The 27,511-nt window shown below is 43.1% G+C and overlaps 1 long non-coding RNA gene across 2 annotated transcripts in view; it reads right to left on the reverse strand.

Moving 5' to 3' along the window:
* LOC119704528 overlaps positions 1–27,504 on the reverse strand; it is a 119,754-nt gene extending 92,250 nt beyond the window's left edge. For both annotated transcript variants that reach the window (XR_005257988.1, XR_005257987.1), the window contains exon 1: positions 26,635–27,504. This is a non-coding gene — a long non-coding RNA (uncharacterized LOC119704528). The remainder of the gene's footprint in view (positions 1–26,634) is intronic.
* Positions 27,505–27,511: the final 7 nt, after the last annotated feature.

Below are 27,511 nucleotides of genomic sequence, written 5' to 3' on the forward strand. Positions count from 1 at the left end.
ACCTGAGCAGCATTTCCTCATTTCTCTATGAAACATGAGAGATTACTCTTTATTGGGAGCAACAAAATCTTGTGTAGATAATAAGTGTTCCAGGAGCAGAGAAGCATCCTAAGCAAGTTGACAACAGAAAAAACAAGAGGCAGTGGGGATCCAAGGCTAAAGAATCAAGGATGGGAGAAGAGGGAGAAAGAGTAACACTATTCTTGCTGCTGAGGGCAATGGAGACCTTTGTCCACTGTTCATACACCTGCTGTGGCTGTAACAAGTTATCATATGCAGGCAAGTGCCAATCTACTGGCCTATAATTCAGCATTATTCAGATTTGGGCAATCTTGATTCCTGCCCTGCTGAATTGTCTCTCTGCTCCTCTAATCAGCCTTTCAAACTGCTTCTGTGCAGTTGTGGAGTACTGGTTTTGTTCAAGGCCACACCACTAGCAAAATGCTGGTTTTCCACAAGGGGGATCGGACGTCCTCATGGAGCGGCATGGAGCAGAGCACGTTGTGAAGGGAATTGCTTTCTCACAAGAGGATCTGGATCACAACACACACACAATCGCACAGTTTTTACCTTATATAATACATGACTGCAAAAATTGCAAATCATAGTTCTTCTTGCATACTCCTGGCCCTGCCTTCTTTCCAATTTCCCTATATTCTGTAGCCTCCCATGAAAGGTGTGATTATGGAGTGATTCAAAATAGCAGGCCTGGAAGTTTAAATGCTTCAGCAGCAAGCCAAGGAAATGCCCACAAATTATATATTAGGAGAGTATTTGCTATGAAAGCATTTGGCATGGGATTTACAAGGCATGAGCAACGACAGAAATGTGAAAATTTCTTCCCTTAAAAAAAAAAAAAAGACATGAGAAAAAGGGGGAAAAGTCTAAATAATAATGGCATGGTATTTAAAAATGCATTAGTTTTACTAGAGAGTACAAGGAGCAGAAAGAACAAGAAACTCAGAAAATATTTGTGTGCTGGAGGGGGACTTTTCCAGCCTGGCTGGACCGGCTGCATCAGAGGAGCAGCACAGTGAGGCACATGGGCACCATGGATTTTGTCTAACGGGTACAACGCAGCCAAAAGACAAAGCTATCAAGCCAGCTGGTTGTGAAGGCAGCCCCTCAGGCTCCTGGCTGTTGCTGGGAAGCCTGGAGCATTTGACATTTCTTATCAGAAGAAATGAGCCTGAAAGGTTCCTGGCTGGCGAGGGGAGGCAGCGCAAGCGGATGAGCGCGTTCTCCCTAACATATGGCTTGCTGGGGGAGAGGGACACCTAATGTAAGAGTTATCAATACCTGCATGTCTACTTCCAATTAGATAAAAGTTAATTAGCTCCTTCTCCAGTCCTTCCTTTATGTTGATAAGCTCTCAGAATTTTTTTATCAGTCTGTAAGTGGCTGGCAAAAATCTGATCCCAAAATCAGGCTGTTTTAGAATGTGAAGTCATTCCCACAGTGACACCCTTCACAGAACAGCTATCTTGAACTCCTACTATCATATTTTTAATTTACAGCAGAAAATATAATTTTCTGAATTCCTCTCCTGCAGCATGACGAATACCCCATTGCAATATTATAAGGGGGGCTGAGAGGTGGGGGAAGCAATCCAAACCAGGCTGTTTTCAATACAACGATTCTAAAGAAGCTATTAGCAGATTACCCAAGCAATATATTACTGCTGAACCAAAGATGTGTTAGAAAACACTGAGTCATGCTACTGAATTAATGAAATTAGTTTGAAATTATAAATTTTCAACTGAACTCAAGCAGTTTGGGCTCTTCATCAGTTGCTGTAGTCTTCCATACCCTTAGACCATGTTATTCGTGTTTTAATCTTGTTCAACAAGGGGTAAAACCTGAAAGCTAGAGAGGGGAGGGGGGGGGGGGGGGGGGGTGAGTGTCACAGAAATTTTGGGAAAGTAAAACAGCAGGTATCACAGTAACATTAAAAGCCACAAGCTTTCCTCACCCAAGGCAATTCCTGTCCAAAGATTTGCTTTTTGAGGGGTCTTCATTGAAATTGTCACAGATGGCAGGTGCTTAACCTGCAGAGGGTTTAGAAAGTTACTTGCTAGGGGTTATAGTGAACTGCGCAAAATCAGGTATCTCAAGGTAACAGCCACTTACACAACCAAAATGAGACAGTTTGCAAGCATTGTCAAGTTTACTGCAGGGATCTTAAATCTTGTGAGTTAACCTTACTTTTCAAAATGTACTTTTTAAACCCAAGAGAGTTAGACAAAGAGCAAAAAACAACAAAACAGCAACAAAAACCTATTCTGGTTCTGCTTTTATTTCTGTGGTTTGTTAGACATTGTGGGAGCATAGAGAGATAAGATAAGCCAGTCTCAAAGCCTCCTCTTTCTTATGTTTATATCCAGCCAGACCTGCAGCTTATCATTCTGTCATTTAACTCCCTCTATTAAGTAAGAAGGAAAGATGAGGGAAGAATTAGTCTGGCCAACCCTCAAACTCTTTCCTGAGAGAAATGTGGCACAGGCAGTAAGAAGAGTTGTTGGAGGGAGCACTGTGAGCTGATCTACTTATCCAAGGTAGCCAAATCTTTGGAGGCTGAGGAGCAGGTTGGTTATCACCAGAGAGCAGCCCCAAATACCTTTGTTCCTTTGCCTGCCTTTCCTTCAGCTCCTGTTTGAGAGCTCAGAGCCCTGTCGAGGCACAAGTGACAATGCACATTTTTGTTCTGATGATTACCATGATCCTGCTGTCTCAACATGAAGAAAAGACATTTTGATCTTTAAGGCGGTCTTATTCTTGTCCAGAACTGAGGTTTTGAACACACAGGATGCCACTGCCTGTGTACAGAAGAAACCAGTCTTTTGGGAATGTTTCCCTGTATTTTGCTATCCCAACAGCCCTCTTGGCTAAATTTCAGACATTTCTGGAGAGACTTTGGCACAAAGGCAGAGCCTGTTCTAGGAACAGCTTTCTCCTGAAATGCATCAGCTTTTTCTAGCACAGCTCAGTATTTGCACCATAAATTAAAGTCTATCCCCTCACCCCTGTCCCTGCCCAAACAGGAAAAGAAACAACCTCACCACTGGGTATGGTCTCTGACCAGAACCTGTTCTTTGCCATTTCAGAGTAACCAGCAGCAGGGAATGTGGTGAATGGGATGCAGGAGAGGGAAAAGACTGAATTCTTCCTGACTGATTCCCAGTCAGGAATTCTGTTTCTAACAGAGAGACTTAAGATAAAGATCCTGCTTCTTTGCCATGAACTCAGCAGAGAAATATAAAAATTATCAGTGACAGAGGATAGAAAACCAAGTGGAAATTAGGCAGAGAACCATTAACCTTGGTGCACCCCTGTGATTAATGCATTGCAGAGCTAGTGGACAGTATCTGCTCCCACAGCATTTGGGAATGGGCACAAACAAGGGAACACATTTGGGCTGCCCTTTTGCTCAGTGGCAAAGGATAGATTTTTTCCAATGTACATCCTCACTCTTAAATAATTCATGACATCCCCAGAAGCAGCAGTTTGCTGCAGACATACTTTAGAGCTCCAGGACTTATCCAGAGCCGCACACTGTAGTGCAGAATGATGGAATCATTTCTCTTGGAAAATACCTCTGAGATCATTGAGCCCAACTGTTAACCCAGCACTGCCAAGAAAGTCACACTCCAGACTTGATTCCCATTTTCTCAAAAGGCTGAATGAGGAAGCCATCCTTTCTGGGCACTGACACCAGCTGTATCTCTAGTACACCTGGTGGAATTTGCCTGCCTTTCTTCTTTCCCTGCTTTAGGTTTTATTCCTCCCACAGTTACTTGGTTTCTGCATGAATCCAATGCCTGCTGGCAAAGCTGTGTGAGACTGAAACCCTTTCAGGAAAAGGCATGGAGAACTGCATGTCTTATGAAAGGGACTTCTGGTAGTGCAGGGTCATTGCAACCAATTACACCGTTCAATTCTTCACCCATCCTGCCCTTAGCAACAAAATGGAGACTGGTTTCATCCTCCTACAGTCTCTTATTCCACTTAGGTTTTTCAGAGGCAAGAATGCATAGAGCATCCCTGCATTATAAGTCTTTCTTTGTGCTGTGCATACTGAGCTGCTCAAGTTATTGTAGGTTTGCACCTAATCCAAATCACTGAGGCACAGTCTGGGAAATGGTAAATGAGGCTGACAAAGAAGTAAGAAAAATACTGTCCAGGGGAAACATTGGCTGCAGCTTAACTTTTCTAATTTCTCTTTTCATCTTGATGGGAGCAGTGGGAAACAGGAGGTTCTTGTTTCTCACACCCTCTCCAATTATAGCAATTTTTCACACAGCACCGCACCTGAAAAAGTCTCAGGGCTGTACTATCAGAAAAAATAAAGCAAAGATGAGGGCAACAGTTCCAGAAGCAATCTCAGGTGAGAATTAGTGTTGCAGCAGCAGAAAATAAAGAAACAGACATTTTAGTCACAGTATTCAAGTACAGATTTCTCACTAAATAACTGTTCAGAAATCACAATGTGAAAAAAGCACAGGACAACTACCCACAGGCACAAAAGCACACAGCAAACCCTGGTGTCAGAGGAGAGAAAGCCTCAAATCCATCATGGCAGGACATTCAGACTGGGAGCAGGGGCTGTGGGGGCTTCAGCCTGAAGGATTTGAGCCATGTTTCTGCTTCTGGAGCACACTCCAGCCCCTCTCCTGCCTTAGTTTCTTTTTACAGCAGTGGAGGAGATAGCCCATGCCAACAGCCAAGCAACTCACTGCTCCCAAACACTGCACACAGCCTCCCAAGTGCTACAGAGCCACGTGCTCTACCTGGCCTGGCATTAAAGACACCTTCCATGCAGAAACTGCTCTGCAATTCCCAGTTTAAAGATATTCCAGACCTTATACTCATATTGTCCCCTGGTGCAAAACACTTTTTTTTTCTCGCCCACCAAATACAAACACCCATTGTTTGATCTTTTCACTTCAGTCTCACTGCATTTCAGTGTCCTCTATCCCTCTCTGCCCCACACCCATTTGAACAACTGGCAGATGGAAAAAGAAGTTTGGTTGGATTTTTTGCACACATCCTAGAGCATTTCTGAGGATTGCCTCTTACCTTTGGCTGACTGACTTCAGCTGCAGGAGGACACGGCCAGGCTGGGTAGCAGAGGACAGATCCCACCAGTGGAGATGCAGTGTGCCAAACAGAGATCTGTGCAACTTCCCCACCAACCACTTCCAAAGCACAGAAGAAAGGGACAACGGCAGGACTAGGTTTTGTGGGGGCAAAAATGCTGCCATCCAGGGATTAACCACTCCCAGCACTGCAAACGAGACTCAAAACAGCTGAGGAGGCACAGCCAGGTGCATCAACAGCCCAACATATCTCTAAAAGAGACATGATTCTACTTTTCTTTTCTTAAAAATGTCCCTGGCATTTCAATTAAGGTCTTTAAATGAAATTAACTCTTTCCTAAAGTCAGATTTGCAGCTCTGCTGGATTGTAGCAGTTAGAAAGGCCTGGAAGCAGAGCAAGGATGGTTGGTGCAGGTTGTAGCCAGTTTTCTCAATTGCATTGTGCAGGCGTAGTCCAGGGCAAAGGAAAGGGCTCAGCACACAGGGATAGATGCAGAAGAGGTGATGGAAACCTGTTTAACAGCTACACAGATTCTCAACAGCAGTTGTCTGTTGACCTTCACCTTAAGGGAGCCACAATCTGTGCTTCCTCTCACTGCAGGCAGATAAGGGTGGGGTTTCTGTTTCTTTCAGGATCAACTTTGAGTCATTCTAAGTTTGTTTTAAAAGCCAAATAGGAAAGCCTAAGGTGAGAAATAAGCAAAGCCTACAAGAGTTTAAAACTGAGCACTTTGACCTTAGCTATTTGGAAGAATTTTGACTACTACAGCTGCATTTTGATCCCACTTCTGATCTTGTCTTTTAAACATAAAGTCTTATTTCTAACTCTTCAGCACTAACTTAGGCTCAGCTCACAGCCCCACCTGAAATCAAGGTCAGCATGTCTGCACTGCTACAGTGCCCCAGGTGCCTGCACCTTAAACACCCCATGCCCTGGCCAGGAGAAATTCCCCACACTAAAATCAACCTACTTGTTTGGGTTTTTTGGTTTTTTTTTCTGTGAGCTGAATCTCATACCAGATTTTTAAAAGATATTTCAACATTTTTATTTTGAAAAGCATTTATAGAAAGGCAGGTTTTTTTTCCTTCTCATACTGTTTCCCAAATCAGCTCCTATCATTACAGGTATCTCACACACCTGCTCTTTATCAGGGTTTTTAACCCAGTTGTCCTTCTGCCTTTTTACCATTTTCTGCAATACAAGACTTTTAGGCTGATTCTTCCTTCATATTACAGAAGTATTGTGAAGGAACTCTGCAGTGGAGTTGTCCTGGATTTCTACCATTATGAAGCAGGATTTGTCCCTTTGAATGTTGGGGACAATATGCTGCCCACTATCATTAAAATAGGGCAGAGAAAAGTAAACTGGGTATAACAAAGCATTTTAACTAGGTCTCCTTATCTGCAAGACCAGAAAGAAAGAAAAAAATATATGTAGGCTAAATTGGCAAATAATCCTTTCCCATTGATTTACAGTTACTGGAATTTGTTTGGTTTATTGATAAATTATCTTCCTATTGAGATTCTGTGGGTGATTTAGGGGTAAAATAAATGTCTGGCTATGACTTAGGACTCCTTAATGTTCAGTTAACAACAAGGTAAAAAGTGCTACATGAAAAAGAATTACCCTTGTCATCACAGACTATACATCATCAGAAGCCTAGTCCAAATTAATATCCACACCAACACAGCGTGAACTTGTACGTGCTGCACAGCCCTTTTGGTTACCACAGCTGGCCAAACACTCACTATCCAACCATTTTGATTTTTTGCTCCACAAAGGGAGAGAACTTCTCAGTTGCTGGGATAATGCTTTTATTACACAGGAAGGACAGCAGTTTCAGATTCAGTGATGAATAGGGGCAGCTGTGCTGGTCATGCCATGGCCTCAGCATCACCCCGTGCAGTGCAGTGCTCTGGGAGTGCTCTGGGGTCAGGGCTTGAACTGCTCCCAAAAATTGCAGTGCTGACACCCCCACACCTGGGTGAGGACAGGAATGCTTTTCCTGTGGGACTCAGTAGTCCCAGACTCAATACATAATCCTATTTTTCCTACAGTTTTGCCCTGTGTGGCCTATCTGAACAGTGCCACAGATGAGTGTTGCTACAGATCTACCCCTGTGACTGTTCCCAGCCACGCTGCTGCTGTCAGCACTGCCATCTGCATGGGATTGCATGGACCTGAGCCAAGCAGAAATCCCCCAGCCCCAGACCTATAAACTACAGGGACCATTTTGTCCCATCCTCATTAGTGGCTGTCAGAACATCTCTGAGTCCATCAGGAGCCATAACTGTTTGAGGGAGACTGGTTGTCAGACCTGTTCCAGAGGTTACTTTCCAAAAAGCAGCTTCTGCTGATTCATCCCCTACTGACACTGCTGACTTCCTGTAAATGCCTGACCTGGGAATATAAATTACTATTAAGGCTGACAAGGATATACCCTCTGCAACAATAACTCAGGCAGCTGTGGTTTCCTAGCACAAAAGCACATCCGTTTTGCTTTGGCACAGTGAGCACATCCCTGGGGGTTACTCATGCAAGGATCTCTCGCTGACCTTAGTGAGGCTGGTGTACTCTGACATGGGGGACAGCCATGCTCACACCACAGGCTCAGAGTGGCCATTATTCTTTGTGGGGCAAATGATATATTGCAAAGGACTCAGCTCCTCATGTCTTCATTCTCACCACAAGCCTATAAATGACATTACTCAACCCTCTCAATATTTGAGATACCCTAGAAAAGAGCCACTACTGCTGGACAGCATGGAAATTATAAGGGCTATTCATTCAGACCCAAGGTTTTGGGGCAGGAGCTGACCACCAGGTGAAAGCAGGAAGGAATCTCTCCTCAGCAATAGCATTATTGCAGAAAGTTATGGAATGAAGTGATCATGGAGCTGGGAAGGCAGCAGAGGGAAGTGGTTTTTAGTATGAAATGGGACCATGCCAATAAAGGAGCAATTGCACTAATAGTCACAGGAGCCCCTTCAAAGACACATAAAGAGTGGTGTCTTCATCCTTACTAGAAAAAATTTCCACAGTGCTCCACTGACATCTGTCATAAAACAATCATATAATTCAAGGTTACAGCTTCAAGACTCTCTTAAAGGTACAAATTTGTTATAAAATGCACTACGTTAATTACAGCTAAAATTATTCCCAGCATTTTTACTTTGGTACTGAAACATCTGTTTGCATCTGCAATGAGCCTCTCTTATCCCACAGCAACTTGCATAATGTTTTCATTAACACCATCTAGCAAATGACGAGACAATATTCCAGCAATGTTTCTCCCTCTAACAGATGTGATCTTATTGAAATCTCTCCCTTTGGCTCCCTTTAACTTCTTGCTCCCCTGGAATGATAGGATATAGAAAAAGGGGAAAATAAAATCTACAATGAAGGGGAAGTTAAGCCACCATAATGCAAGCAACCTAGAGTAATAAATGATCTGAGCTTTGGAGAAAGGGAGCTTGCAGGTTATTTGTACTTGTTCTTAAGACCAACAGTGTGCCTCAACCCAAACTCTCTATTTTAAATGAAGTAAATGTAGCTGTCACTTAGAAGTGAGATGAGTGGCTGCTTTATGAAGGTGTTTACTATGTAGACTCAACCATATCTGCCAAGTACATGTTTTCTTTCAGCTGAATTTCTAGATTGAGGATGGGATCACACAAGATTCTTTCTCACCTCAGTCTTTGGTTGAACTGTTTGCAAGTCACTGCTGCTGCTGGATGCAGTGAGAGTGCTGCCTAGTGCCCAGAAATCCCTTCTAAATTCAAAGTGTTTCAGGGCAAAAGAGATCCCGCAAGGAGCACGCAGGATATTAACACACTTTGTTCACTGGAGATCAAACGATTTCTCAGTAGGAGTCTTGACACAAGCAGGCTCCTCACAGTCCTCTGAAACTTCTAAGGTCTGGCTTTAAGGTCTGGTAAAGCCAATATTTTCCTGCACAGACCATTTCTGAAACTTTCTTGTTTTGGAACTCTCTTTAAAAGCCTCTCAGCTTTTTTTTAATATTGCTGCCACCCCGGGAGTTGTCATGCTGTCTTGTGACCCAGCTGTCTCTTGACCCTGAACTCCACCAAGCTCCTCTGCAGTTTCTGTGGCGGCCCAGCAACCTGGCCCAGGTTTGGAGCCAGATGTCCAGCTCACAAGGAGGGAAAAGTGAACTTGGAATAAATCTTCCAACCTGTTCTCAACAGAATTATGTTTGGTGTCTGGATCCTTCCTGTTGCTCTCTAGTCCCCTTACTTTTTAAGCAAAGACTTCTCATCTGCATGAGAAACTCTGATGATGGATGTAGTAAAGAGTAACTTTATGCCACCAATCAAACACTTAATAGCATCCCTAAAATTACAGCATAGTACAGCATAGTAGTTCCATAGCTGTAAGAAATACTTCTTTTTATTATTATTCTCATTTAGCCTGCAGTATATCAGGAGTTCATTTTCTGAAATCAATAAGAGAGAAGAAAGTCCGATTTAGCACGTGAAAGCAGCAATAAAGTGCAAGTATTTCTTCTCTTCCTGTGTCCTGGTGTTGTCCTTCAGCGTTCACTACTAAAGGATTTGCCATCCCATGCTCAGTTTCTCATCAGAGTTTGCACAACATCTCCTGGGTGCCTTAATTGTCCTGGGGAAGACATTAATGGTCCACAGATTGCTGGAGTGAGACTGAACTTGTGTACCATAAAACTTTACTCCAGCTCTTGCAGGGTTGTCTAACCTAAAATATCCCAAATGTTTGTTGTAATGTACATGACGTTGGGTTGAAGTTGTCACAACAGCAAACACTTGGGTAATTTTTACCTTTTCCTTGCTTTTAGCCTTTGGTACCCTCTTTTAAAAGCTTCACTCCCAAATCTTGAAGGCTATAAACTAACCAAAAGCTTAAATACTCCCATAGTTAACTGGAATTAAAGAAAATTTTTTCTTCCCATAGGAGGTAATACGACACTCTCGTGCACCATCAGCAGCCATCTAGTAAACAGATTCTATCTCCAGCCAAGGTTCTTCTTCCTTGTTTATCTTTATTTCTGGAGATTCCCTAAACATATTAAAATCACATTGCTTCTCCTGCATGTGCAGACCTGCTCTGTGGGTGTGCCCTTGCTGCAGCCCTCCCTGAGAAGGTGACGCTCTCACTCCTCACTCCCTGATTGCTGCATTGATGCAACCTGCTCATGGTCTTCCTTTAGAGCTCATATTCCCCCAGATTCCTGGCTCTTGCAATGCATCCTAGGAATGTTTCTACAGGAGGCACTGGGGAACTTCTGCTCTACATCATTTGAAATTTATCCAGAAAAAAACAGACTCGTGCCAGGCTTTGTGTGAAGTTGTTTGAACCATATTTGCATTGTGGTTCAAAGACACCAACCAAATTATAAAACTCTTGAGCTAAGGCTTGACACTCTTCAGATAAACAAAATGATACAGCTGTTTCAGTTTCAAACCGGGCAGCTGAGGCACAGCAGGGCTCTGAGTCATTGTTACACTGCACCAATTGTAAGGTCTTAGCCTGACTTTGCTTTTCAGGCGTTATTTGGACTCATCCTTTTTTTGCTGATTATCTGCTCCCAGAGTGGTCTGTACCCTGTTTCTATTTCAACACTCATTGCCTGTCCTTGTTTTCTTTCCTCCTTCTCGTAACCTGGGCATCTGATTGATTAACCATTTTTATTTTGAGAATGTTGCCAAACTTTCTATTCGCCTCTAACTGTGTTCTTGTGTTTCTGGATCATTAAGCATGTAAATTAAATTCAATTGCAAATCGAATATATAATTGTGCATATGCAGGGTCTTGAAGAATAGGGAGGACTTTAATGAGATAAGATATTCCCACATCTGTAATTCTGACCTACTCAGTCTTTCAGAAAGAAATTGCTCAACAGATTTGAAATTCCATCATTTCAAATCATTTTGGCAGCTTTTATAATCAATTATCTTCCTCATATTGAAGTTTTCTGGAAAAAGAAGGGCAACCCTTTCATCTCCTGTTCCTGGCTGTGAATATGTCTACTACTAGATTGCTATCCCTTTGACTTAAATTCAGATATCTGAACTAAACAGATAATATACCTTGCTTTTCAGTGGAAAGAAATACAAATGTTTGGATCCTTGAGTCCAGGCAAGGATGGGGTTTTGCCACTCCTGGTGCTGGATAGAGGGGACCCTGCAGCTAGAATCCCTCAGCAGAGTGCCTTCATAGATGCCAGTTTTTTCTGAAATTCACAAGAAAACACATCATACAATCTGGTTAATCTTTTCTTCTCTGGTGTAGGGTGTTCTTTTTTGAATTACTTTTGTATTTCTTTTTTTTTTTTTAACACAAAGGAAAAATTCTGTCCTGTTATGAGGCTTTTTCTCCTACAAGGAATTTGCTTTAATTTTGGACCATTCATGATGCAATAACATAGGGCTTTGCCAAGGATGTTTCCTTGTTGGATCAGATTTATACACATTTCTCATTTCTATCACCATCCTTCACCTGTAGCTCCCTAAATATCAACTGAACTCACTGAGTGTGGAACTAAATGGGAAAATGAGATCATAAACAGATTATCTGGGATTAGTGGTCAATAAGGGCTTACTGGCACCTTTGGCAGGAAAGAGATTTTATCCTTATAACCTTCTGGATGCAACATATCACCTGCCTTGTATATTTTTTCATTATTATTAAGCCATTTGAAATACTGAAGAATAAATTTGATAAAGCAGCACTTATTTAAGCAAACCAGCTTACTCCAATGCCCAAGACATAATCACCATTGCAAGTCTTCTAATGAACAAATAAATCCATCATGTCTTGGCCAAATTACAGCCTTGCTAATCATTCACAAGCTGAGCAAAAAATAACTTGCAATAGTTAGTGTATAGTGTGAGATTTTCTATTTTTCCTTCTCAAGGGATATTTGTGATCTGATATTAATTGTTTCATATATATTACTGTTCAATTCTATAAATTGCATCTACTAAAATATTTCATTTCTTGGAATGAGGTTTATGGTGGTCTTGCAAGCAGGTAATGCTGGGGATTTGAAATCCATGAAACTCTAATGTGCTGCTTTGCAGCATCTAGACAGAACTGCCTCAGTATGGGTTCCATGTCTGGGGGAAACAGGATGACAATCACCCTCCTGGAAATTTTAATTTCAGTTTAGTAGTACACGTAACTCTAAAATTTACTTTATTGAAAAATTTATGTCAGTAAAGCTTTATTGCCAGGAAAGCAGAATTTGGACATGGGAGGTTCATAAAAATTGCTACAGTTGTCACATTTTGAAATTTATGAAAACATGGAAGTTTAGTTTGCAACATTTGTCCAGTAATTATGCTGCACTTGCCTAAAATTACAGTCTGCAAGACACTGACTGAAGAAGTTATCTTTGACACCTTATCTAAACTTTGTGTAATTCCTTCAGCACTGCAGACATCTGCTCATTTCACTGTTGCACAGTGCTTCTTCATTACCTGCCAGAAGATTTGTGTGCATGTGGTCTGCAGAGTGCTCAGCACTGCTGCTGTGGGTGAGACAGAGCAGCAGCAGCCAGCACTTCCTACTCCCCCTTTCCTCAGAAGGCTTTGAAATGAGCATCATATTTGCCTCTGCCCAGATTACTTTCCAAGGTAAAATATGCAAATAGCCTAGAATTAATCTGCAAAGAGGTATGTATGTCTTTTCTTTTAAAGGTATCAGTTTACTCAGCTTGAAAATGCTCCATTTCCAGCTGTCAATTATGAAGAATTAAAATCAACAGCCTTTATTATTTATTGTTCTCCATACCTACTAATAGCCTCTTAATTGTGTTTTGGATAGGGTATTTTTAGAGGGAATCATTCAGTTTTCATATGCTGGCAGACTAGAGAATTAATGAGAGGCTCTTAATTTAGCCATAAAAAAACTAACTTTATTTAAAACATTCAGTTTCCTGCTATTCATTTTGTTGCTCTAATCTTCACATCCTGTCCTGACATACTGCTGCTCTGGCTGTAAGATTTTTTCCTGTATCTCCTCCTGGATATCATGGCCCACCTGGTCCTGCTGCTCCCCTGGATCTCAAGAGGAGCAGGGAGTCAGCCTGGGGGCAGTGCTGAGGATGCCCACTGTGGAATGTTGCTGTGTTATTTGCTGGCTGTCCTTACTGCCTCACTCTGCTTTATCCCTTTGCTTTCCCCAGTGACCACCCTTATTTTGCTGTGGCACCCTGGGATGTAGGAACATTTTGTTGTTTCAGCAGCAGAAGGGTTTCAGGGACAGCCTGTGCCAGTGGCTGCAGGTACCCTCCAGATATTAAATGGCTTCTGCACACAGACAGAAGCTCAAGGCATCAACGTGAGGTTTTCTACCACATAACTAGAGTGGCTCAGCCCTGCTTTGGTCCCAGACCAGTTTTAGATCATACTGCATTAGAGTGGCCTGCATAAGTCCTACCATGCAAGAGATAAAGAAAGAATATAGCTGGATACACACCTGTAAGATGTTTCCAGCTAAGCCTTGAGGACAAGAAAAGTTCATCTGATTGTGCCATATCTTTGATCCCTGCTCTAGGATTGACTCCTTCCCTCCTCACCTCCTCCCCCAAACCCTCCCAAAAGGCTTGGCCAGACTTTTCTAATTTTTTATTAATCTGGTATCTTATTTTAAATTAGTCTGTATCTCCATCACTAAACATAGCTTCTAATAGTCTTCTTCTAATCCCTCCCACTGTAGAGTTTTTCCACACCAAAAGAAAAAAAAACAAAAACAACCAAAGATAAAACCTCAAAACATCTGAAGTAATTTTCTAGAGGCTGCAGAATAGCTGCTTTCCTGTCCTATGCCATTTTCCTAGGACTTTCTTTATTTGTGTGTAAACCAGAAAGTGACAATTGACAGAAATAAAACATCCTCAGAGGACCTAATTCCAGCTTGTTTTTGCAGCAATCCATTGCTCTGATGAGAGCTGTGAGGCATTTTTTGAAGGACCAAGGTCTTCATGACTCTGTTGATTCAAGAAATACACTTTCTCTCATCAAGTGGAGAGAAGGGTTTGGGAGCAGAGGCCACACTTTGTACTTCACTTCTTCTGTTGTATTCAGTGTTTATTCCCTTCCTTCACAGCACAGAAATCAGGCAGGGGACTGCTGTAAAGAATGCAGATGGGAACTGCCTGCTCTGTCCCTTCAAGCTTGCTTTATTCCTTTCCAGATGAGTGTTGTCAGCTGCAACCATGCTCAGTAGAAAAGAGAAGTGCTTGGTCAAGAGCAGAAGAGACAAGCAGGGACCTCTCATGAGATCACTAACCTATTTTTCTGTGATAAGGAGCAGCTAAGATGAAACTTCTTGCCTTTACACCACATATTTATAACAAAAATAAGATTTTAAAATATTCATTTAATGCTAGATGTAAGGGCTGGACTGAGTTTTCAAGAGAATAAAGCATTGCCTTATCTCAAATACCAACATGATCTGGTAAAATATGGAGAAACCCCCATTTCACTGCTTCTGCAGGGTTATCAGTCCTGTCCTGGGCTGACCTCTGCTGAGTTCCCTCACCTTCACAGCCCTGCTGATCCTAAGCCTCTGCAGGAATACCACACCACTCATTAATTAGGCCAATTCCTCACACAGCAGCTGGTGGAATCTCTTTCCTGCTGGCACACCTGTGTCCATGCTAGGTTCTGGCTGACATTTGGAGAGCAGGTAGAGCGTGTGATTTTTTTTATTCATGTCCTTAAAGGATGATGTTAGTCTGGCAAAACACAGACACCAGGGACTACCTGCTACTACTCCTCTGTGTTTAAATGCCATTGCCATCCACCTGTTCTGGTTCTTGCATGCCTGAGGTGCTGAGATGGAGCCACTTGCCTCTCAGCCACCCACACTTCCACACAAACCAGGAGAAAGCTGAATTTCATTTTTGCAAGAAAGCACATGGCAGGATCAGAGAGGAAAAAAAAAAGAGATTCAAAAACAATTAGTGTGGGTCATCCCACTAGCACACAATAATGTTAAACCAGGCAGATGGAAAATCAGGAGGAATCACAAAACTGCACCTATAGGCAACAATTGGAAATGCAATTCAGAGACAGGGTGGAGGATTGTGTTTAAAACTGGTTATCCCTCACACACCACATTTATAACTCCCTGAGTGCTTTCTAAGAATGAAGCAGTTGTACATAAGAAAAGCCTTAGGTAAGACCTTGACTCCTTGCTGGATTTCCACATTGCACATGGGGACTCCAAGCCCAGTTTTCCCAGAGTGGGCTGGAGGAGTTCATCTCACCACGCAGGCATTGGGGGGAAGGTGGCACATTGTGTCTATGGAACAGTTCTATGAAGGGAAAATGGTGTGTTGAGAAGCACAGGCAGATGCTGGGAGACAGATACAGAAAACCAGAATGACCCTGACTCAGGAGCTGAAACAAAGTGCAGAGGGAACAAAATATCCTGGTGTGTTTTTCTAGAGGAGAAATGAGTCCGTTTTCATAGGTGCCATGACAACTGTGACATCCAAGAACATGGCAAAATGCAAACAAGGATGGAAATTTTTAATGTTAAGAAGACCTGGCTTCTAATGGTTGTTGTAAACCAAGACTTTTTTGGAAGAATAAACCTTTTTACCTCAGGATTCAGACCATCATAAGGGTGACACCTTCTGAGGAGAACATGCTTATTCCCACCAGAGGGGCTGGAACCCTTCTCACCCCGGTGGGGCTGTGCCTCCTGTGGCAGCTGTCCCTCCTGCAGCCAGGCCATCCCCATGTGAGCCACACCAAATCCCTCTGTGTCAATGGCACCCTCACCAGGTCATCCTCCCTTGTCCTCATGTGAGGCCACAACACACCCCCCCTTTTAATGATATTCCAAATCAGCTGCCAGCTCCTCCTGGTGTCCCTGGAAGTCACAAATTGGTTGCCTTGCCTGGCTGATGTGAAGGGCAGTGTAAAGCTGCTACCTGAGAAGGACAAAATAAGAAAATCTGTGTTCCCTGCTCTGCCTTCCCCCCACTGCTTTAATCAAGCTGGTTTTCATGGGGTTTGTGATGAGGGAAGCAGGCATTTGGGGACCATGTTACAGACATTCAGGAAAAGAAGAGCAAAGGTCCCAGGGCCCCTCCTGGAATTGTGAGATAACAGACTTTCCTCACGGTGGGGAGAATAGGGCAATCTATTTAAATTCAGGTAATAAAAAAACACGTTCTTCCTCTATCTGTCTATTCTTGCAACCTTTAAGATGAATAATAAATAAAAAACAAAGGAAGACATGGTATGCTTTTCTAGAAAACGTTTCCCCTTCAGCTAATAGCAATATATCTTCACACCTGCTCAGTCAATTTTTAATCAAAAGTAAAAATACCCTCTTTGACTTTTTGTTCAGAATATCAAAGGCAATTTTCAAAGGTCTTAATAACACTTAAGCACCTAGACTCAGCTGAAAATTTGTGTACATTGCCTACTGAATTGCTTCTATGTACACCTCCAAAAATCTCATCATACATCCAGAGATAGATTGTGTGATGCAGTGAATTAGCTGGATATAAGCAGGAATGTAATGTTAGTTCAGTGCTTCACCAGGGCTCATTTATCCTGTTTAGAAATATGCTTGTCTGCTTATCCACCTAGTTAGGATGTGATATTACTCCCTGAAAATACATCCTGCAGGTAACAAGAAACACACAAAAAGCAATTTCACTGTAATTGATTCCTTTGTCAAAATGATGTAAAAACAAAGTAACTTCATAAATATCTATAGAGCAAATCCACACTTCATCACAAAGATAAGCATTAGATCTCCTAAGTTATTGAAGATTTATGCTAATGTATATGAAAAATCAGAATTCAAAGACCAGAATATGTGTCTGTTCACAAAAACAGAGAGATTATGCCAATACAGACATTACATCTCACACCTTAATCACTAAAGGTATAGCTGTGAGCAATGCCTTGTTCCACAGGAAAGCAAGTACCTATATTCCATCACCCAGATCCTCCAGTAATGATGTTTCATGTACTGAGAGTGCCCCTCACCACAAAGACAATCATGACAGCACAGCTGAATACCTCTTCTCCATCATGCTCGAACACTGCAGACATGGCCTTCCTCGAGCTGCTGTTCTGGAAGGTGAAAAATGTTCTGGAAGATTCTTTCAGCTCTGCTGTGGGTTTTGGTGCTGATTTTGGGGTTTTTATTTTTTAGATTTTAAGAACCAGTCCCTTAAATGTGAATCAGTGATCTAACTTTACCCACAGTAACCAACAACCCTCACTGTAACCAACAACCCAGTTGAGTAAATGATTCCAAGTAGCAACAAAATGTCACAAGTTTTCCTTTTTTTGAGGCAAATCGCTTTTTGACTTTTCTAACAGAAGGGATTTAGGATTGACCACATATTCTGCTCAATCAGACCTTGATCTCAAAAGCTCTTTTATACATCATTCATATTTATCAAGAGGTCTTTCTTTAATTCCTTGAATAGACCTTAGGAGAGCATTTTGGTTCCTTTATTCGTGCTTTTACTCATTAGGCCACTGGTGCACAACAGCCATCCTCGTTTCACAAAAAAAGTAAACCAGAACTTCTCAGAGCTTGGGGTTTAAGGGTTTTCTAGCAAGTCTCCTACAACCCTAAAGCAGCTTCTGCAAACTTTCATTTTGATCGCTCTGCATGAGAAGTTTCCAAATTCTGTGCATCTGTAAACTCCTACAAATGTTCAGATGGAAATGTGGCCCCCCTGGGGCCACAAATTTGAGTCTACAGATGGGAAGCTTTTGTTTTCCCAAGTTATTTTCCATGGGCTTGTAAAACCTAATCTTTAGATCGACAGGGTTCCATGGACCACAGCTTGAAAATCTCCAAAGTAATTCACAAAAAGGTTCCTCTCTCCTGACATGCAGGGACAGGTGCTGCTCTACAGAAGAAGTAAAATACATTCTTACTGTAAAACTGCACAAATGACACACAGGATCACAAAAACATCCAGGTCCACAAATCCACAGAGAAGACAACAGAGATCAAAGTTGTGCTGGCTAAAAGACTAATGTCTCAGCCTTGCAGTTATTCCTGCAGGGAACTGAAGGTTCAGACTTCCCTTTGCATCTTCATGACATCACAGTATGGAGTGCTCAGAGAGGACAGGGTTATTTCCCTTTCCCTAGGGGTTATTTCCCATGGTCCCTATTCACATAGGAATATTTTTACAAATATATCCTCCATGCAATAAAATTTTAGGAATGCCAAGAAATGGCTTGAAGGAAAACTAAATAGGAAATTCCAGAGGGGAAATGTCCGTCCTCCACTAAAAATTTTAAATTTCAAGTATTTAAAATTTCTTCCTTTAATCACCTGTAACATTGCTTCAAAATAGAGATTTCCATCCAGCTATTAGGAAACACATTCCTTACAGCTCTAAAATTTCAGAAATCATGAAATATGGGAAAGAAAAACCAAACAAGCCTGTTGTCCTGTCCTGCATGTCACAGATGAGCTGTATGGCCTTCTTTGGAGAAAGGTAATAAATCAGTGTTGTCCAAAAGCACACCTGAAGCCAGCAGAAATCCCCCTTCTCAGAACTCAGCAGCACCAGTGTCACCTTCTGCATGGATTGTCTGGGTTCTACCTCAGAGCCCCGAAAATCATCAGCTGGGTGACATGGGTTAAACCACTTTACACCACAGCTACCCAACCCCAGTTTGCCAGCACTTCCCAGCCTGCCAGGAAAGAGTGGGAAGGATAAACAGAGGAACTTTTGAGGTCTTTTGATCCTACATTTAATATAATTATGCAAGTTAGATTTACAGACTAGCCCAGTTTCTCCAAAATATCATGGCATATATCCTTCATCCTCACATTTTCCTTTCTCTTGCACCCAACCCCACACTTAACCACATCTTGCCTTCCAAGAACAGGTCTTCCCATAAGGACTCAAGCCTAGTTTGGGAAGGTTTTTGTGGCTTCTTCTCAAAAATCCCTCACAATTCTGGAACTTTCCAATTAATTTCTCAGTGGTGTCACATCTCTGAAGGAAAACAGGTCCAAGACATGAATGACATATTTAGCAGCTCTGCAAGCTTTCCCTCTTTTCCTTCATCCCTGCTCTTTATTTGGAACACATCGCTTGTTCCCTTTCAGAATTAACCTGTGTTAATCTGTCGGTCATCTCCCACCCTGTCCTGGGTTGTATCTCCTTCCCAACATTTCCTTTAATCAATATTCCCTCCAGACACACTAAGTGCAGTTCTTTTTATAAACGAATCTGTTCTCACCCGGGAGATTTGACATTCAGACAAACCAAACGTCCCTCTTCATCTAAATAATTTAAGGGATCTGCATCCCTTATCAAAGACTAATATATCAGGCACTGCCAACAAGGCACCTTCATTGTTCTTCAGTGCACATTTAAAGTACATTCCCTGCTCGGCAGAAGAGCTCTGTCAAGAGCCATAGTGACTCAAAGATTTCTTCACAGAGCTGTTGCACCATAAAATCCACCAGCACAAGTCTCCCAACAGAAACAGTTGATGTGATCACCTGCCCCAATGTGCAGCCCAGCAAAAAAGGAAAATCACCCAGAATAGCCATGACCAGACACTGTCTTATAATTGAGCTCATGTAAAACTTCCAATACTTAAAGCTCCCCTCATCTGCAGATAAATTTTGAATTAGCCTCCCTGATGAGCTTACATTTTTCATTTAACCAAGAATTTATGTCTTCAGCTTCCAGTCACCAAATATTACATCTGCTCAGAAAGTGATGCCTTTGTTCTCAAAGAATCTCTTGCCCATTTGAACTCTGAGAACATCACCTCTGACCTCTTTTTTTGAAAAGTTTTAGCTCAAGGCAGGTTTCTCCTTGCTTGTATTTCTGCACAAGCCGTCTTTGGAATAGTGTTTTTAAATGCTGGCTATCAGAGCAAGAACAAACTCCACCTACACAGATACACCCCACAGAGCTTTTCTGATGTCTTTCCCCCTCTCCTGCAAATGTGACCTCCAGGGCACAGCCTTTTGATCCTCTGTCCTTTCTCTGGTTGTGGATGGACACCAGCTCTGCACGACTGCTGCTGTCAGGGGAAGCTGAGATCTGCAACAGCTTCTGAGGACGAACTTTGAGGCTGGTCCATTGAGGATAAGAAAATAGTCAGAACTTATGATATAGAGAGCAGACTTTAGATCCAAAGTTTTCAGCATGGACTGATGTCCATGACCTCTTTTTAAAGATAAGATTTTCAGAAAGGAGAAGCCATTAGTGGTGATCAGAGCTGTTTACTGTTCACAGAGCTACAAGTGAAGAAAAATGAAATTTCTCCTTTCAAATGCTGGTACCCAGGGTAATACCTCTTACTTATAAAAACAACTTGCAAGGTGCAGGGAAAATCTTCCTGTCTCCTCATCATTCCCCCGGCCTGGGTGCACCACATTCACTGTAATAGTATTGAAAAAGATAACCATGAAACATTATCCTGTCTTTAACAACAATAAATGTAAGTGCTGAGGAAGGTAGTCAGTACCAATCACTTTAGAAGAAGCATTAATGGAATGAACTGCACTGAAAGCTGGTTTTTCATACATTTGCTGAAGCCCTGAAGCAAAAGGGTATATTTTCTTCCAGAACTACAGGGCTGAAACAAAGTATTTTCCAGAGACAGAACAGCTGAACCAGAAGAATGAGAAAATTTTATGGCATCTTCAGCTCCCACAGCCAATCTGCCCCACCTGAGGCCTTTCACTTCACAATTCTTCTACAGAAACTGAAGCTCTCCCAGTCAATGTCATGGAAACAGAGACTGGATGCAACTTGCATCTTTCTCTTTGCCATGAAGAGGGGCCAGGGAGTGCCTGATGATCCCAACATGTGGAAACATGGCTTTTGGTGAAATTATCTGCTATTAATTGAGAGGGAGACTTTCCATCATGACCAGGCAGTGCAAGGACAGTACTACTAATTTCAACCCTTTAATGTTAATGAGAGAGAACTGTTGCTGTCAAAACTAATAAGGGATTTTTTCACTATGCCATTTATTTAGTAGAAGGAATTGTAAAATAGCTTAATGATAGATAACTGTACTGCTGGAGTTTCCTTAGTTTGTCATTTCATACAAAAGGATCTCAGCCACCATAAAATTAAATTTCTCCACATTGCAATTGTTCAGCAATGAGACAAACCAAATTTTCTGCTAATTGAATGCAGTGAGCTACTTATATATTCATAGCGAGTTGGCGCTTTCAGCACCATTGCATTCTGACTCTGCGGGAGCCTTCCCAGCAGCAGGGTTGAGCCAGTAGAGCTGGTGTGGAGCTGGCACAGCCACCAAGTCACCCACAGAGCTGTTAGCATTGGCTGGGGGCCCAAGATTCCACCTTGGTCTTGGTAGGGGCGTGGGTTTGCTTTCCTTCCTTGAGAAACCCCAACCTGTTCTCTTGGGAATGTTTTCTAGAGACTGCTTTCCTTGCTTTGCAGAAACAGGACTAGACAGCCTGAAACACCTCCTGATTCCTCCAAGTCACCACTGGCTGAAGGTTACATTTTGCTAGATCATTATCCTCCTGAACTTCAGAGCATAGCTATTCAGGAACCTCTTCCTTGCAGGTTCCTAAACACCATTCCTCATTGCCTGGCACTAAATAAAAAGAACAATTCAAGGTAAGACACACTTCATGAATGCCTGTGCTTTGCCTTCCTTGCTGCAGTGGGGATGCTCTCTGGATTGATGTGAGCATTCCACAGAGTACCATGTTCCCCTCCCAACAGTCAAAGCAAAACAGCCCCTTAAATGCTAAATCTCAGCTTCTCTCTCTCTCTCTCTACATACTTGATTAGATTTCTCCAGCATTTGACAGACTCTGATGTTAATTCCAGACACCCTTTCTTTGAAATCCCATCCCTCTCCTTGAGTTCTGTAACCTGTGTTTGTCCAGTTTTCCTAGCCCAGTATGCCCTGGAGTTGTTGATATGACGAGGTGTCTGCGGTCAGACCCAGTGAAATACCAGTGCTTTGGTCCTGTTTTGTTCCAGGTTATCCTTCTTCCTTCAACAGTGAATTATTCTTGCACATGAGTCTTTCAAAAGGAGAAAATGTGCCAGCTTTCATCTTTTCCATTATCTAAGGACTAGAAGGTAATGAACAGAAGAATAAGACATAAGAAATGAAGCTGGCTCGGAGCTGTACAGGGGAGTTTGCATTCTGCCAGCTGACAGGTAACCAGGGTCACACAACTGCATTCTGCAAACCTGTTTCTTATTCACTGTTGTCAAATTTGCCACATCAGTCTAAGTTCCAAGACTTCTTAATAAGCCACTTAACGCCCCAGCTACTAGAATTATCCTGTTCAAAAATTTCCGGCTTTCATTTTCTGAAAGTACTTTTCTCATCTCCATGGTTGCACAGAGCAGCTTGAAGCAAGTATACATTGAACTCAAAATAACATATGTTTAAAAAAGCCTTATAATTTCAATCCTCTTATGATCTCTGAGTAATAGATTTGATATTTTTCAGAACTTGCATTTGGACAGATTGGATGTTAAATATGTGTCCGTGAGTCTGTACATACATGTGTACACGTACATGTGCACATGCCCATCTTTTCAGACACGATGTATCCAAAAGGACATAGATGAAAATGAAGAAAAACATAGCAGTGCTTTCAAAGATTAATTTGGAAAGACACCCATTCCAGTTCTATATATTGCAATGTTAAGAATAGAAGCAATTCACAAATGCCTGAAAGCCCCAAAAACCAGGCTGCTAAGAAAGTGCTGTCAGAGACAAGCAGAGCAATTTCCAGTAGACTTACTGTGTGAAGAATCAAAAAGCAAGGGTTAAAGGCTGTCAGAGGCCAAAGCATGAGCTTTCTGTCCTCTAACAACTAACTTGGACAACACATTTGAGCTAGGTTTCTGCAGGTACTAAGGGATCCAAACTTTTTCTGATGGCAATTTCCCCTGAAAGACTGATGCTGCTGCACATCTACCCCTACTCTCCCTGTGTTGAGAGAACACATACCAATATAATGCAGTTCTACTTTCCCTCCTGTTCCAGAAACTATCCTGCTGCTTGGTCAGTGGGTTGCCAGAAGGTGAATTGGATTCCTCAGAATGGAAAGCATGGGTCAGTTATTAATGATGGAATTAATTTTATGCACAGCATTTCAGGGAAGTGCATTCAGACATTTTGCAGCCCTTCATATCAAGATCAGTTTTATTCTCCACATACAACAGTGAGCTTTGCTGAGATCTGTGTGAGCTGCCAGCAGGACTCTGCTCACACTGGCTGTCCATTAATGCACTGATTAGTTTAGTCACTCACAACATTCTATTTCCACTTTATACTTTCACTATTGTCTTTTATACTTCCTGTGTTCCAGGAGTATTATGGGGATCTTTCATTAACACATACACACAGGGATGAGATTTAATCTCTTAAATTTATTATCTATTGTATTCCTAGTAAACCTTCCTTTGCAATATCCAGGCAGCACCCTGATGGTAAATCACTGCTGAAAGGCAATACAGAACTGCAAAGTATTCTTTATTAAATGTTTTATTTTATTACCAAAACTCTTCAAATGTCCTTAATATATATTTTCAAGCTGTTTTCATTTGGCAGTGAAATGGCTGATCCTTGAGAAGCTTTTGTCTTAGTGCTTAAACCAGTGAAATCTGTACTCACTCCTAGGTGAATTTCCCATGGTTTCCTGTAACAGAGATTATTGACATTTTCACTGGTTGCTATGGAGAGGGTCACTGCACACATTTAGTAGCCTGGGAATTGAACATGTCCAAAGGGTCTCATGAAGGATGGCTTGGTCTTGCAAAAGGGTTTCGAGCCTTGGCCAAGAGCCGACATAGAATCTGTCATGGAGGGAACTGCATCTTCTAAAGGTAAGAAGAAGTGAGTGAATCAAGGTTTTATGGACAAAGCCACACATTTCTTGAGCAGTGAAATCTGGGACACCACAATCAGTGAAGTTCTTGGCTCAAGAACTCCAAAGGGGCTTTACCCCTGCAAGCCTGGCTCAGTACAGAGCTTTCCTCCAGGACAAAAAAGCAATGCCCAGGAGGGCATCCAGCTGCAGCACAGCTTCACCACAGCCTGACCTGCCATGAGGTGTTCACTGCACCTGCCCACAGCTGCTTGTGCTGTGCAACTCCTCAAGCCCAGTTCTTCCAGAACCATCTCAGGAGCTCTCTGAAAACTGGACCCAGAGCCAAGCTGCCAGCTTGTTTATTGATGAGCTGCTCCTCAGAGGGACTAAGTGAATATCTGTTGGGAAAGGCCTCACCAAACTGAGAGCATTAGCTGGGCTCAGTGTGGTTTTCGTCCCTTCTGGTACCCATTCTGACTGTCAGTTTGCTACAATGCAGTATATTAGTGATGTATTTCAAGAAAGCGAGCTGAAAAATACTGGCATTATTCTATACTGTTCCTGGATTCTTTGGAGTGGAATTGTCTTTTCAAACTGCCGAGACCTTTTAGTTTGATGTAGTACCATTTAGCAACCCTAAGGATTAACACCTCACAAAGGAAACAAACCTCCATATAAATGTCTTTAGTTTTAATATGGTTTTTAGGCCAGGATTTTTTTTTATTATATGGCCAATATTTATCATCTATGTACACTTCCAGACTAAGTTTATCTAACCTTTTCAAGCTCCAGTTTTCAAGATGAACTGCTTGCTTAATAGCCACCATCATAATTTCTACTAGAAATTCTTATAATTCATACATTTAATTTTTAACTGACACAAAGTTACTAAATGTCTCTTATGAGGCCTAAAGGCAGCCAAATTTTTACAGAACTTAAACCCAGGAGTCCTGAGGCTTGTTCTATGTCTTAGGCTCCAAGACCCCAGCAGTCAAACCCAAGAGAATCATTTTGCCCTCAGCTTCCCCATGAGCTGGCAACTGTTCTAAGATGCCACATTTTTAGCAAGCTTTGTTACCAGCATGTTGTCTTCAAGGTTTCAGAAGGTTCAGGAAGGCAGTGAAGGGCTCATCTGTGCCTCCCAAGGGTGTCTGTGCTGCCCCTGCCTCCCTGCAGGCCTCTGCTTGGAGTGAGGCAGAGCAGGCTGCAAGCTCTGTGCTGTGAAATTCAGCAACAAGACTCACTTTCAAGTGACACAACCAGTTCTGAAATGTCAGAACAACCGAGGAAATTAACTTTCAGATCAAGAATATCTGCTGAGGGTGACCCCCTGCAAGCTGAAGCTGTGGCACTCAGGAGTAGGTCATGTTCCAGAGACACAGCCAGGACAGTTTCTCCTTTTCCCCTCCAAAGCTCACAGCCCACATGGCTCAGGGTACCAAGGAGCACTGAGGCACAGAAGGACTCCCTACTGAGAGCAATGAGCTGAGAGCCTTCTTTTCTGACCTGTGCCTTTTCAGCCCCAGCTTCCTGTTCCCTTAGATGAGAATCCCAAAAACCCATTCATACCCAGAAGAGGGTTCACCACAGAGACTGGAGAGTGACAGGAAGACATTTGCTTTTCCTCATTTCTAAATTTTGGTCTCCTAGTTCTTTTCTATGCCTTGGCACCCCTGATACTCCCCACTGCAACCCTGCTGTCCAGTCCACCCATATGGTCTCAGCAAGCAGTGGCGTGGGAGATGCTGCCTGTCTGTCTTCACCTGGAAAGCGCTCAGGTGAAGTGCAGGTTCACTCTGCCTTGGGTGATGGCAACTGAACACCCCTTTCCCATTAAGGCTATGACTTCTTGGTGACTTCAAGTTAACTGCAAGCTGTCCCTTGCAGTCAGGTCACTGCAGCCATCTCCTACAGGCTGTAGCTGCAGCCCAGAGTGGCTGTGGCACATGAACAGCAGCTGGTGGGAGGCACAGCTGTCTGACAACTCCAAGAATTGGGCAGCCCTGAGCACACCAGGGCTGGAAATAAGGTCCCTTCTCTGTCACCACTCTGGAGGGCCATTTTTCAAAAAAATCCACAGATGGAGCTGTGGCTATATCAATGCCTTCATTTCCTCCTGCATAACACACCCTGTGCATACACAGGGGCTCTGCTGCCCACGTCAGTGCAGACCCCAAGGCCCCCAGCAGCTGGGAAGAAAGGTTCATCCAGCCAGGGGGCCCAGTGGGGACTGACCCTCCCCAGAGAAAACCAGGTCCCTTGGATGTCTTCTCCTGTGTGAAAAACCTTTTCCCTGAAGTCATTTCAATTGTGAGCACTGTTTGTGTCTATTCTTTTTCTCCCCACAGAAAATTCCTGCTTTTAACAAAGACTTGAAAAGGGAGAGAGAAAAGGGCTGGACGTGTCAAAGGCTGCTATTATTACTGCCTCCTTGTGACAGGTGCAGAGGAAGGCGGCTGCTTTAATTCCTAAGACAGACAGACAATGATAGGTAGCAGATGGATGGACGGGCTCCTGCTGGGAGCAGACAATGAATTTCATTTTGTTACAGCACATCTACTGCAGAAGGGGGATGATACTGCAGTATGTGTGCCAAGTTCCCTTCACTGGAATGGATCCTGCACAGACCAGACTCGCAAACAGCAGAGATTTTATATATTAAACAGGAAAGAAAAAGGGCTGACTTACAGCTTTTGTCTTCACCATCCATTCACAGTAAAAACCTAACGGGGAAAGGAAGACTGTCCCACTTTTTGCAGCGCCAGGAGATGCTTTCGATATAACCAGTCCCTCAAGACGCCTCACGGGTTTGCCCAGAAATAAATCGCTTTTCTCCTCAGCGGAGCCCGGGACTCAAAGTCGGGAGCGCCGAGCGGCCCCGGCTGATGGCAGGCGGCACAGCTGGCACCCGGCAGGGACACCCCCGGCAGGGGACACCCCCGGCAGGGGACAGCCCCCGGCAGGGGACAGCCCCCGGCAGGGGACAGCCCCCGGCAGGGGACACCCCCGGCAGGGGACAGCCCCCGGCCCCGGCAGCCGGTGCTGCTGCTCCGGGCTGTGCCGAGCCCTCAGGAGCCTCGGGGCTGCCGCCCTCCCGCTTTCCAGCGGTCCCCTCGCTGTCACAGCCGCCATCCCCTGCTGTCCCTTCCTCCCCATCTATCACATCCCACCACCTGCAGTCAAGGTGAGATGTGAGTGACACGGGGGAAGGGGGAGGGAGGACTTTTGCTTGAGTCATCTCAGGCACTGCAAGGCCTTTTTTTTAAATTATGTTGCCGGTTTGAAAATGGGTTTAGAGCCTTTCCATGGTAAATTTGAGTCTGAGCACGCTGCTTTGGCTGTCTGAAATACGGTGTGTACACACACATAAATATCTCCAGGCTGCAACCGAGCCCAGCCATCCCCATCCCGGGGCTCCCTATTAGCTCCAAAATCCTGGCACGCAGCCTAAAGACCTTTCAAGTGATGCATTTGGGAATGATTGGTTATTATCTATAAAAAAAATAATTCCCTGGGCTGGGGGAGGCAACTCAGCAATGAAGACTAACATAATCCACCTTTGCCT

Source organism: Motacilla alba, chromosome 9 (assembly GCF_015832195.1).
Source record: "Motacilla alba alba isolate MOTALB_02 chromosome 9, Motacilla_alba_V1.0_pri, whole genome shotgun sequence".
NCBI lineage: Eukaryota > Metazoa > Chordata > Aves > Passeriformes > Motacillidae > Motacilla > Motacilla alba.